Source organism: Acomys minous (genome assembly GCF_964271855.1).
Source record: "Acomys minous genome assembly, chromosome: 9".
Classification (NCBI taxonomy): Eukaryota; Metazoa; Chordata; class Mammalia; order Rodentia; family Muridae; genus Acomys; species Acomys minous.
Window position 1 is genome coordinate 26,315,150 of NC_140490.1, and position 12,500 is coordinate 26,327,649.

At 45.5% G+C, this 12,500-nt stretch overlaps 1 protein-coding gene across 16 annotated transcripts in view; it reads right to left on the minus strand.

Moving 5' to 3' along the window:
• THRB (thyroid hormone receptor beta) overlaps window positions 1–12,500 on the minus strand; it is a 337,445-nt gene that overhangs the window by 157,699 nt on the left and 167,246 nt on the right. For 2 of the 16 annotated variants that reach the window (XM_084794680.1, XM_084794678.1), the window contains exon 1: window positions 12,024–12,439. The exons of the other annotated variants lie outside the window; for them this stretch is intronic. The gene's annotated coding sequence lies outside the window, so the exon portion shown is untranslated. Of the gene's footprint in view, window positions 1–12,023; window positions 12,440–12,500 lie in introns of those variants that run through there. 16 annotated transcript variants of the gene reach the window in all.

Sequence of the window (12,500 nt, forward strand, 5' to 3'; positions counted from 1 at the left end):
ACTGTGGGCTTCGTGTGAGCATCCTCAAGTTGGCATAGACATCCCTGCAGCCTGAAAATAGTCTTTAGGACTCACCCTCTATTTTCATTTGGCTTGCCTAGAGTACCAAGTGTAATTGTCCCACTCCTCATTACTTATACAAATCCCATGATCGAAGGAACAGAGTTTCTTCTTAGTGTTGGCTGAAATTGGGACTTCAGGAGACTTATTATGAATGAGTACACCCCAGTTCTTAACAGAAATCCTAGGAAGTCTTGAATTTCTGGGCAGGTACACCTTACCCCCATAAACAAACACACCAGAGTTTATACCATTCAATGCACATGGTTTCTCTAGAAAAAGAAGCTGTGTATCTTTTCAGTGCATTACCACTGCTGCACACACCGTGGGAACATGGGGAAGTGGGAGCAGGGCAGCGGACCATTCTGGTTACCCTTGACTTGCCTGTGCTGTCTCTGAGCTCCTGGCTCACATGGCATGGCTGTTTTCCCACTCAGCAGTGACTCAGTAAAAACAACTGATTACATCTCTAGCTGTGTCCAGTCAAATGACAAGCCATGATCCTGCTGTGCCCCAGGCATGGACGCAAAGCTTTCAGGACTCCTGAAGTTTAGCATATAGTCGCCACGTGAGGAACTTGTGAGACTAGCTTGTGGGTTCTGCTCACTTGTGCAATGGCTACCAGAGAGGCTAGCGACATGTGAGCATGCTCGGTTATGCTAAGAATGAAGGACAAACAAACACACTATCACAAGGATTGCAACTCCAAGGACCTTCTACTGAAACCCTCAGACGAGAATTCTGGCAGAGTCTACTGGTACTTTATGCAAATTAAGGTTGGGTACTCACTTCCCATGTATTTCTCAGCTCTTATGATATTTATGATATAGCTGGACCAGAATTACTTTTCCCAACAACTCCCCAATGACTAAACATGGACCACAATGCCCAGCGCTGGATATTATCACTCCTTTAAAATGGTTACTGATTTAACCGGAGGTTTAATATCACAGTATTTACAAAAGTCATCTTCATGACTCAATCCTTAGAATCTATGATCTTATTTGGAAAAACAGATTTTTCTCTGCAGCTCTTGTCATCCATCTCTTTTGTAGTTTATTTTCCAGTTCTTCAGCTCAAGTGTTAGCTCCATGAGGGAAAAGGATTCGGTTTCTTTTGCCCAAGACTATCTTGGTATTCAGTCAGTGTTGAATAAATAGTTTTTAAGCAATTTATTATAGCCAATAAGACACTGATTTATTTACCTATTTAGTTTTTAAACCTTGCTACATATCCTTATCGACGATGACGATGGCGGCTTCACTAAAGACCCTTGGCTTTCATAGGTATACAATCACATTGTCAACAAAAAGAATATTGTTTTGGCTTGCATCTGTTACATCAATTGTTTCTTGCCCCACTAAAATCATTAGGATGTGAGATGGTGACAAGTGCTATGGTAGGAGGAGGACTCCTGCCTGTGGAAGATGTAGTGACCAGCAAGATTTGCTTCTTCCCTATGTTTATGCCTTCTGCCGTGAACCTCTGCTCTGAGTCCTGGCTCAGCCATGGGAATGCCTTGGTTGTTGGCAGACATGATTCAAGCCAACATCTGAAAAGTGCCACTGGCACTGGGCTGGCTCTGGGCCTTGCTCCTCAGTCTGTACCATGACAGCATGCCTGGGCTAGCTTGCTGGGAGAGGAGAAAATGTGATGGTATAATTTCCCCATTGTTCCAGTAGACACCACTGGCCCATAAGAAGCCAGCCTTGAATACACAAGCATGCCCAATCATGGTGGCAGAGTTAGCTACCGACCTGTAAGCAAACACAGCCAGAGCCCCTGTCGCTGCTGGCCATGGGATATGTACATGTTTATTATCATTTGTCTAGCTGAGTAGCTGTTATAAAGCACTGTTGAGACAGGAGATGATGTTTTATGAGTCAATTTCCTGCAAAGACTAGAGAGTTGTATCATTTAGAATTGTGATTTCTGTTTGCTTCTGGTCAGTTATGGCAATGTTAAATGAAAACAGGAAATAGGTAGTAAATAACTTTTCAAAATTAAAAATGGTGCTGAGCTCCCATTCCTGGATGTATACCTGAAGGATTTTAAGTCCACATATGACAGAGATACCCTGAACTTCCATGTTATTGTAGTGCTATTGCAATGGTTACAGGCTGAAAATATGAAAAGCATTAACTCATTATAAATTGCACATATGAGTGACTCTCACAGTGTGTTCCTAGGGTCAGTAGGGGAAGCATTGTCTGGGCCAGAAAATATTACTTGTCCTAGCCACAGGCCTACTGGTTCACAAAGTCTGAGGCCAAGACCCAGGAGTCTGAGGCTGTTAGGAGACTCACGGTTCGAGAAAATAGCAGGGGAGGAGTCGAAAGTCATTCATTTGCAAGAACATATCCCCCACCATTGCTTGTTTTGTTTTGTTTTTCTCCCAACAACATGCTCTGTCTTCCAGACAGGCTACCTTGAACTGGCTCATACGCTTTCTCCTCTTAGAATTCTGCCATCACACTTGTTCCTATGTAGATGTACTTTGGCATTTATCTCTAATATCAATGACCTGGCAAAACATTTCTGTGGAGGCACTCGGAGGTGATCATTACTGGGAGCCTCTGGGCTGTGTGTGGCTGTGCCAGGTGGGGTGGTTGGTAGAAGCATCATGGGTACCCTGCTATTGATGTTTCTGTTGGCAATAGAAATTGGGTGTGTGGGATAAGGCTGGGTGGAGCAGCGTACAGGTGTATATTAGCATATGTCCGTACATTAGTCAAGTAACAGGTGGTTACTGATCCAAAACTAATTTAGACATGGAAATTTGCATGCTACACTGTAAGTAGGAAATGGGAAGCATAGTTTCCTCATAAGAGCAGACCAGTCACAATGATTTTGGAGTATTTACATATATTTTAATAACGAGGTAGAGAGGGATGTGAACTGCTTGTGATATAAGCCAGGCGTCCTCACCCATCAGCCATATGGTATCATGTAGGTAAGTATTATCAGTTTTAAACAATGGGAAGAGATGACCAAAAGAGCCCAGGAACATGTCCTATTTCCAGGCAGGATTCAAAGTCAAGTTTGCTTTAGCCTAATCCCGCCTTGGTGCTTTCCGCCAAGGCTCTTAGAAGATTTCTCTGAACCTCAGTTCACACCCAAGAAATTGGAGTCTTAGTTGCTTCCACAGTGGACTTCAAAAGTCTTTCCAAAAGATACTGTACAGAAATGCTGTGAAGTTGGAACCCTTTAAGGATGCTTTTATTACCGAGGTCTGGAGACAACCAAATCATTACACACGGACTATAAAAGGAACTATTTGAATATTAACATCCCAGTCATCTGGGAATTAAAGGTTTACAGTTTGCTCTGGCACTCAGAAGGAATATTAGTTACCTGTAATTCAGGTTTTCAGGAGGCACACAACTATAAGAGATAACAGCTCGGCGGATCTAAATTCCCTGGCACAAGACAGGCCTTCTCTGAACAGCTCAGCTTTCTGTCTCTGGCCACCCACAGAGAAAGAGGCTCAAGCTGTCTAGTAAAGAAAGGTATTTTCTACAGATGGCTCTGGCGTGCAGTTCAAGGTGAGTGGGTTGTCATCAATACTGGCTTCCTGAGACATCATTTATGAACAGCTCCTCTGAGAAACACAAGAGAAGAAGAAAAGAGACACAAGTGTAAGGAAAAGAGAAAGGCTTAAGTGAGCGAATGTGTGTGTTGACATAGGCATGGCCAAACCAAGGACCTCATAGCCTCAGGCTTGGAGGCATGGCAGTCTTCCTCCAGGGACCTCATGCAAGAACTGGCAGTGTGCAGAAAATGCTATCGTTTCTTACCTCAGGGTTTTTATGGCCTGAAGACTGCTCCCCTACAGAGACTGTTTCTGGCTAACCCTGCCTCCCAGTTCCAGGTGTACACTATAACCCTGCCTCCCAGTTCCAGGTGTACACTACAACCCCGCCTCCCAGTTCCAGGTGTACACTATAACCCCGCCTCCCAGTTCCAGGTGTACACTACAACCCCACCTCCCAGTTCCAGGTGTACACTACAACCCCTCTTCTGAGTTCCAGGTGTACACTATAACCCTGCCTCCCAGTTCCAGGTGTACACTACAACCCTGCCTCTGAGTTCCAGGTGTACACTATAACCCCACCTCCCAGTTCCAAGTGTACACTATAACCCCACGTCCTGGTCCAGGTGTGTAAAATGACTCCACATCTCTGTTCAGTTTTATATTATAAACATGCTGAGCTTCTGAGCTGCTGTGGTTTCTCCAACTGAGAGACCAGACCACCATGCAATCCTATCTGTCTGTCTGTCCTTTCCTCATTCCCTCACCACCCAGTCAGGTCTGTCCCTGGATGTGGCACATAAGTACTTTGCCTTCCAGGAGCATGGCCTCTAGGAAGAAGAGATTATATCACCAAATTTCCAAGATGCTCAGGTGGCCAGCAGGCCTCCTTTTTCCTTTTCTGGTGTGTGTGTGTGTGTGTGTGTGTGTGTGTGTACACACAAGGTTGCATGTGCAGTATGAGCACATGTCAAAAAACCAGAGATGAGTGTCAGGTGTCCTCCTCTATTGTCCCCAACTTTGTATTTTTAAGACAGAGCCTCTCGCCAAACCTGGAGCTCACTAATTGGCTAGACTAGCTAGCTAGGGAGAGCTCTGCTGACTCCCCAGTCTGCCCACCCAGAGCTGGAGTCACACGCATTCTGCCTCCCCCAGCTTTTAGTGGGTGCAGGCTCAGGTCCCTCATTTGCTGAGCAAGCACTTTGCCAAGCAAGGCTTCTCCCTAGCTCCTCGTCTCTTTCTTCCTAAGGCACTGCCCAGCTGTGGGTGTATACTGGACGGACTGAGAGAGCCTCGGAACTCCCCCATACCCCGACCCCCCCTGTGAACTGTGATAAGCCGGAGGCAGGATCTTGAACATATAGCCATAGGGGTTAGAGAGGCTGGACTGGATACTAGGCAGAACTACACAAAATATTCTAGAAATCTGGATTTCATGAGACTGTCAGGAGGTATACAGATTAAAATAGTAATGACAGGCTAGTGAGATGACTCAGCTTGATGCTGCCAAGCATGTGTACACACACACACACACACACACACACACACACACACACACACACACACACCTAGCTAACTAACCAAATGAATGAATGAATGAATGAATGAATAACAAATAAACAGATAAATGTAAAAGGTTTGGTAGCAACACAGACACACCACCCATCAATGTATGGCTTTGAAATACGGTTTGTTTTTTTTTCAGAACCGAGAGCCTCAGCTGAAAGACTTGGGAGTCATAGTGGTCTGAATCTCCGCAAAGTTTTGTTTGAAGGTCTGAGATGTGAGGTCATGGGTGGACACGAGAAGACACTTCTCCTGTGCGTTCCAGACCTAAGCAGGCAGCTGAGCAGACAAACGTGTTCTGGGGTGGTGAGAAAGCAAGCTGCAGCACCTGGAACAGGATCTCCACAGAGAAGAATGGGCGACCAACTACTTACTAATTTTCACCCTTTGTATCTATGTCACTCGGAACAAAGCACATTTTAAAAATATTGCTCATATCCTGCCCACTGCTTTATATGCCCCAACTCATATTTGCTGCATTTTAACTGAGTAAGTTTATGTAGCTATTTGAGAGGAAACCCTTTTGGATCTATGTATAGATTTATCCCTTTTCTTTTGTTTTTATAACTTTATCAACCCAGAGTTCTAGAATCTTCCTGCCTAAAGACGGAGGAAAGTGCCAACCCCTTTATGTTTTCTTTTCTTTCCCCTTCCTTTTGGCACTTAGGTTCCGCATGCCAGGTGTTAAGGTCCAAAGGGAAGCTCTGCTCCTGCTTTCTTCTACATGTGGGAGGCACCTCCCAGCTCTCTTTGACCAAGTCTGATGTCACCAGAGGCCTGGCTATGCCTGCCATCTCTGCCATAAACCCTCCCTTCTACCCTACCCACTCAGCGTCTTCAACCTTTTAAAACTCAGAATGACAACCCTTTCGTATTGACTCATGCGCTCACACACACAACTGAGACAAGGGCCACAAAGCATGGAAGCCGGGAGGCGGCTCACGAGGCGCTCGCACAGCATGGAAGAAGCCTTTGCTTGGGCTTCCCCCCCCCCCCCCCCCCCCGCACTACATAAGCTGAGAGTGGTGGCACAGGCCTGTCACCCCAGCACTCACGAGGAGGAAGTAAAATGATCAGAACTTTAGGGAACTTGTCCCAACACAACCACAACATCATCAACATCTTCGTCAACAAGAAGAAGTGTGGCGGAATGGAACGAGATGTGGCCCCCACACCCTTCTTAAAGTCAGTTCACTAAAATATGACCACAAAAGCTGTTTGGGAATCACTAAATCAAGGCCACAACCCACAACACAGTATGACCTCAAATCCGAAACAGTAGCTTGTTTTTGCCTCCCGCATACCATGTACAACAGAAAATCAGATTTATAAAGGTAGTCTTATTCAGTAGTATGCAGGTGACAGGTCAGATTTTGAATATAAATGTTTAACAATGAACATGGCTATAAATAAAGTCATACTAATTTTTCTTTTGGAATACTATTCTTCCAAATACAAATATTTAAGTGAAGCACCCATTTCTTCTCTGAAAAAATGACTTTTGGAATCTATTTACTGCTCAGAAACCTGTATTCTATGGGGGATACCGACTTACTGAATTTCTTACCAATGCAAAGAATTTGAAAAAAAAAAACACAAACAAAACAGAATTTTGATCTGACCTTTTCTAAATTTTAGGATTTATTAAAAACAAACACTTAAATAAACATGAACACTCTGTCTCTTTAGTCAATACTTAGGATAGACTGGGGACAAGTGAAGACAGAGGTGGGAGGAAAAAGCTAAGGAAGAAACCAGGGAAATGCAGGGTTAGGGAAGGGCTGTGGAGTGAGGGGCAGTGACCTGCTAACTCGACAGAGCCTTTCTACTACACCACAGGCCAGGCAACATATTTTTATGCTACTTAAAACATTTCCACATATATTTATTTATTCCCAAGTATGCTGCTACTGTTTATCTTTGGAAATGAAGGTAAAAATATTTTCTTCAACACAGCAAACCTCTCAAGAAATTAAAAAATTGGTTATGTATTTCTAAAAATTTCTATAACAGAGACATAGTAATAATCTTTGAGCTTCAAAATTAAGATAACATGACCACATGCCTAAAATCCCAGCAGCTGGAAGGCAGAGGCAGGAGGATCACGAGTTCAAGGATAGCCTGGGCTACACAGCAAGTTCCAGGGAAGCATAAGCTACACGGTGAGACTCAAGTCTCACAAAACTGAGGGCAAGCTGGGGAGGTGGCCCAGTTAGTAAAGCACTTGCCTTGCAAGGACGAGGACCCGAGTTCTATGCCCAGGTGTGGTGACAAGTGTTTTAAATTGTAGGACTGGGGAGCAGAGAGCCTTGTTGGCTGGCTAGATTGGCCTACTTCTTGAGCCCCAGTCTTCTAAGGAAAGAACAAGTGGACGGTGCTTGAGGAATAAAGCTGAGGTGTCCTCTGGCTTCCACATTCATTGACACACACACATGCACGCACATGCACACACACGCGTACAGACATGCACACACATGTACACACATGCACACACATAAATACAAACACACATACACACACACACACACACACACACACACACACACACACACACACACACACACACACGTACCGTAACACTCCAAAAGCCTCACAACAAAATAAAGGCTGAGGGTATAGCTCAGTTTTAGAACACGTTTTCCAACACACACAGGGCCTTGGATTCCATCCTCAGTTCACAAAATAAATGAATGAGAGAAATGGCTTATTTACTTTTTTTTTAAAAGGGAAAGGAGAAAAGAAAGAAATCTTTATTGAAAATCTTTGTTCATGTAACTGTTTTTCACAAAACTTTAGTGACCACGTATCTGTTCTAGTGTCTTTAAACTAGTGTGGCTGCAGCCATGGAGGGCTCATTAAACCAACTGCTGCGGCTCCCTGTAGAATTTCTCCCTCAGTAGGACCCACGCACTTCAGATGCTAAGGAGCATTCTGGAAAGGCTGCTTTTCCTGGTCTGGATCCTAGAGTTTGAGAACCAATGCTCAAGTGCAATGAGTCTCTGCCTGAGCAGTTCTGTTCTCCAGTGGATGCAGGGCTATGCTGGCAGGCACCTTTGATTGCCAGCATGGTGGCATCCAGTAGGTTGAGGCCCCAGCATGGAGTTGCCCACCAATGTCAAGGGTGCTGATGTTGAGAAGTGTCTACAGGAGCTCTCTCACAGAGCCACGCAGCTTAACAAGAGCTTAAATGATGAGTAAAACAAGGGCTACTCATTCAGAAGGAAGCCTTCCACTAAAGTGGGATGATGTCACAGACATTAAGTTAATTGGATGGTGTCTCCAGCAGATATCTACTGTCATCTTTCTCTATGTCTCTGTCTCTCCCACATTCACATATCCATTAAGCTTATAAAACACCACACAGCCCAGACATGTACTCATCCCAGATGTAAATAAGTGCCTGCGTATGGCAGAGGAGGGATGTGAACACCTTTATTCATCCCCCCAGGGGCTGGCATCATCATGTCCAAAGTGGATAGTGTTCTGGAGACAGATGCGCAGAATGATAGAGTTGGCAAGACACTGCTATTTCCTTGGCCACTCAATATTTCCCTTTAATATCATTTTTTTAAATGGCAGAAGATCCTGCTTGGCACCTCAGCTCCAGCTAAGGCAATGCTAGGATGGAATCAAGAATCCCTTCAATCTGTCTAAACGTTAGACAGCTTTAGACTCTAAAGACTCTCCAGGGACCATGGCACAAAGAAGCCAGCCCTCAGCTCTCAGAGGAGGGAGGAAGCATTTCCTTGTCAGGTACAACTTCACTGTGTCCCCCACTTCCTTTTACACCTTGGCCCCGCCCTTGGCGAATGGTCCTTGGGCAGGGCTGTTCATGGGAGAAACGGGAGTCATTCTTGGTGTCTTGTCTCCCTCAGACCTGCACCACTCAATCTATCTCCAAGTGCTGCGGCTTCTCTCTTCCAGAGCCACACTCTTCTACAAAAGAATGCCCGCCTTTCCTGCTTCTGTATTGGTTCATCTCAACATTATGTCACTGGGTTAGAAAACAGCCTCCGATGGCCCAGGAACATCTCTGGCCTTAGTCCCTCAATCCCACTCTGCATTTGCTATAGACAGGTCGAAAGATCTTCTGGCAGCCTGTGAGGCTTTGAACTCATGGGCCACTGCTTCCCCATCCGCATTCTTCCTTTCCTTTCTTTTGTTCCATTTTTTCACATTATGTGGCAGCCAGCCTGAATTTTTCTGGCTTTCACGAAAATGCCACGTTTCCCCCTAATCCAGTGGTTCCTTTCATACCTACAGACTATCCATCTGCAGATATATTTGCCATCTGTGCTGGGTATTTGAAAAGGAATTGCATCTGCACTGAGCATGTGCAGTCTCCCTTCTTGTCACCGTTGCCTGAAAGCACATATAACACCCTATTTGCATGACAGTAACAATTACACTCTTGTTACACATAAAGGATGGGTGCAGAGTATATGCACACATATGTGTATATATGTAAGGAGCTTGGACATCCATATATTATGGCATTCACTGTGTGTGTGTGTGTGTGTGTGTGTGTGTGTGTGTGTGTGAGTGTGTGTATGAGTGCATGTGAGTGCATATGAGTGCGTGTGTGTGTGTATGTGAGTGTGTGTATGAGTGCATGTGAGTGCATGTGAGTGTGTGTGTGTGTGTGTGTGTGTGTGTGTGTGTGTGTGTGTGCGTGTCTATGTCCTGGAACTAATGCCTATTTGGCTGAGGGACAGCTGTCCTTTTCCATGGGTCCTTTCCCCTGCCAGGAACCCTTGACTTCTTGTCCCTGCCTTCTGTCCTACTTCCCACTATTTCAGGCTTGAGCTGAAATAGCACTTCCCTTGGGAAGCTGTCCTTGACCTCCTAGCTCAGAGCTGGGTGCCCCACCCACCCGTATGTTCTCATGGCACCTTGTAAAACCTCGAACTGTAATTATCTTCTGTTGTAATCGTCTAGGTCCCCCCAGAAGCTTGCAAATGCTAAGAAGGCATGTATGGCCCCCGTATCTGTTTACGCTGTTCCCAGCACGGTACCCGGAACACAGTAAATACTGACTGTGCTTCCTGACGGGGGTATTTTATAAGCTACATTATCCTGGGAAAGAAATTAATGAAGCTGGTAAGGAGATAAAATTTGAGGGTCCAAAGAATCTAGAGGTTTCTGAAGTCCGTTCATGCTTCCTGCATCTCCCACAAATATACCCATGTTTGTGGGGGTGAAATAATCTTGAAACCAAAATTTCCTTTTGATATCAAGAACAGTCTACCTTCCACGGCCTTCAATATGGTCCGCATTCTTTTTCTCTGTTGGACAACTTTCTCTAGCAAAGACTCACAGTCATCCAGAGAGGCTGGCCTTTGGAAGTCACGGGAGAAGAGGCGTGAGATCAGCAGGGTTGGGCTGCATCACGCAGGGGCCATGAGTATGGACGGAGACAAAGATTTTGTTGTTAGCCCAGTGGAAAACCTTTAAAGGTTTAAGTTGAAGTGGTGATGTCATTGTTCTGGCTGCTTTGTGAAAGATGGCTAGGAGGAGGCTGGGCCAACATTGAAGAGAGAGAAACTGGTTCATAGGCCACTAGAATATCTGAGTGGTAGGAGAGTGGTAGGAGAGTGGTGGGACCACAGATGGTGGAAGTGGACACATAGCAGTAAGCAGACAGATGTGTTTTGGAATCAGAATATGCAGTTACTGGGAGTTTAGATTTGGGGCGAGGCTAAGAAACGATGGGGGTATAATGTCCAGGATTGGGGTGACAATACTTCTGTCCTGAGCATTATGGTCCCTTTGTCACTCATTCTCCAAGTGGTAGGTAATCCCTTCCCTTCTTGTCACTGCACTGCTGAGTACAGAGAGATTTAGCAAGAGGCAAGAATATGTCCCAGGGCCCGAGAAACAGCCCCCTGAAACCCAACCCAGGCTTTAGCAACAGCGAAGATCAAGATATTGTCCTCTGCACAGCAGCTCAGTGTGCGGTGACTAAGAGGGCCACACAGGGGAGGACCCATGTCCACTGAAGATCGAGGCAAATGACTGGAGAATTCTGTTATGCCCTTGATGCTCCCACCGCACTCTGCTTCTGTATGCCAAGTTTGCATCTATAGGAAATGCCGGGTCCAGAAAGTGGGTGGGTCTTATATTTTCAAAACTAGGGGTTTGCTTTCCTGCCTCTTCCCCAAAAGAAAAGCAAACCTTCTGCCTGGGAAATTCAAGTCAATGAGGCCCATACTTGAAAACAGGTGCACTCACTCCCGAAGTCTCTTTGGCTCAGGTGAAACACCTTTACTCCATCAGCCTTTCACCAAAACATGCAAATCACCAAACCCCTAGCTTCTGTGGATTATTTCAGTCTTTTCTATAGCTCTGGCAACCAGGGGTCACCTCCGATAGTATGCTACCAGAAATCACTACAGTTTTTTTTTTAATCCTTAACCAAATTCAACATCTTATTTCAGAATAGGAAAATACCTTATTTTCCTTTTACGCTTCTCCAAAACTTTTTAAGGTTTAGATAATGCACCATTATACTCTATATTCATTTATCACAATTTCTCCCTTTGCCTCCCAATAAAAAGGTTTGGCGTCCAAGATGTATGTATGTGTACACACACACACACACACACACACACACACACACACACACACAGAGAGAGAGAGAGAGAGAGAGAGAGAGAGAGAGAGAGAGAGAGAGCGCATTTTAAACTTCAAGATGCAAAGAGATGGTTGGTAGTACATCTGTTGAACTCTGCCCTTATCAAGGGCATGCCAGAACTTTAAGAAGTTGGCCACTGATGTCCATGCCTTTCAGATGTACACACCTTGCTTGACCCACTTATTAACTGTAACAGAACTGAGAGTATTACAGGGCTAGGTTGCTGCTCACCTTGCCATCCTCTGGGCTCCGAAGAGTTTCAGACATCTCTACACACAGTCCAATCTCCAAGGTAGACAGAATGGAGACTCTGTCAGCCAGTGAGCTGCTGGGAAGCCAGTCACATCCTCTATGTGTGTGGCCCAGCTCTCCCAGTTACACACTCTTGCAGTGCATCTCAGATGCCCGGGCTCACCAACACTGGGCTGGTGTCATGACTGAGGACTGTGCACACGATGCTCCTCCCAGGCAGCAAGCTACAACCCCATGCTGCTCTCCAGGAGGGCCAGGGGTTCCTTGTCAGCCTCCTGGCCTGCTGCTGGAGGCCAGTATTGCAGCAGGCGGCCAGCAAAGCGTGTGGTAACCCAACCCCTTGTTGAAATGAGACTCCCAGCATCAGGAGGCTCCTGGGCAGCGAACACCTGACGCGCTACCTTATCCACAGCCACGGCACCATTAGAATGCTCACGATCCTCCTGGCCCAGCATG